Source organism: Plasmopara halstedii, assembly GCF_900000015.1.
Source record: "Plasmopara halstedii genome assembly, contig: Scaffold_2061, whole genome shotgun sequence".
Lineage (NCBI taxonomy): Eukaryota > Oomycota > Peronosporomycetes > Peronosporales > Peronosporaceae > Plasmopara > Plasmopara halstedii.
Window position 1 is genome coordinate 713,971 of NW_020188969.1, and position 1,643 is coordinate 715,613.

The window sequence follows — 1,643 nt, forward strand, 5'->3', positions numbered from 1 at the left end:
AATTGTATACTCTTGGAAGTCAAGCTTCCACTGTGCAAGGTGCCGTGTGCCCCGTCACAGCAATTGTAAACCAGAGAATTTTAAATACACATTGATTAGTAATTATTGAAATTTAAATAATCACTAGCTGCAATCTTAGCTATTTCCAGACTAGATATTGACCCCTGAGCTTTAATGCCACATTGCGGGTGTGATAATGCTTGATTGCTTTCGTGACGACTGCGAGTTACCGAGTCTCACTTTTGCTCATAATAGATTTGGATGATTTGTGTCTTATGCGTTTGTGCAAGTATCGTACAGTACATTTAATAGTCGAGGAGAAGTAGGTGACTGGGTAACATTGATCAATGAAAACCAGTACAGCATCTTTTACCTTTACACTTGTTGAAAATGGCACGAAAGTTACGTTAAACGCTCAAAAATATCTCTGTAAAGTCGGTTTCATCTGCATGATTGGTAGAGTCTTTATTTATCTAGTATGATTATTTTTAGCAGCATGTTGGGCCAGGGGGAAATATATTGTGATTGTGATAGTCGGTGTTGAGATGTTTAGCTATAAATTATTGTGGTTGGTAAATTTTGGCAGTTACATTCGGGATGTAAAGAGGTTCGCTCTCTCCATAGCTTTTTGATGGAGATATTAATGACAGCTCGCTCCAATATCATTGGCCAGACATGCACCCTGTTTAAATATTCAAGAAACTACTCCAACCGTTCCATTCAAGATTTTAGAATCTATAGCGCCAAAATTATGGAACCTTGCTGCTTTGCACAGTAAGCGCACCACTCAGTAGTTCCGACTAAGCAGTCCCGCAATGTTCTTGACAAGGATAGGTCTCTCTTGATTACTTCAGGTTTAAGCACTTCTGCGCGCAACATGCAGTCATTCTACAATTTTGCCGGCTCTGAGCTGGATGTCTGCAATTCGGCGTCGTAGACACCCGCTTGCCACCCGCCCTGGCACATAAGACTTCATCCTATAAGTGTCTTTACGTCCCACTAAAGAAACACTGGAGACCACAAGATAAAGACGTTCTTTTTCGCTTATCCTGAGACCATACCAGACCGCCGCTTCTGCCTTGCGTGATCAAATCGACACATGATTGTTATCAATTTAATACAACGTTCTGAACGGATGGTATAGAAGCTTTGTGTTCGTTCCAAACACTCTTCTGCATCCTGGATGTGGTGGCAAAAATCCATCGGCTTGAAAAGTGCAGCATCTAAATTCTTCGGCTTTTCGTCAAAATATGCCTCATAGTGCTCTAGACGCACCATACCAAAATACAACCATAAATTAATTCAGAGCCTGAGCAAACAACATAACAAGCTAATTGAGTCCTAAAAATTCACATGGAAGTTCAACAAAACTTTCCACAGCTCCCGTCGCAAGGATTGTAAATGTCAAACTCTGCATCTTCAATGTCTGTGTTGAAAGTTTGTCTATAGTAATGTGTATAGACGTAGCGACTTCCCAATTTTACCTAGCTGTGTATACTATACTGTATCAACTCTAATATACAAGTTAGTATTGAGCTGTACCGTGCAAAATTGGAACATGAATTCTGGCTCAGTGGTTTGGGTGGCTGGCTCCAAGCTGTTGAGTGAGGGTTCGAGTCCCGTTACGGTTAAAGTTAGGAAGC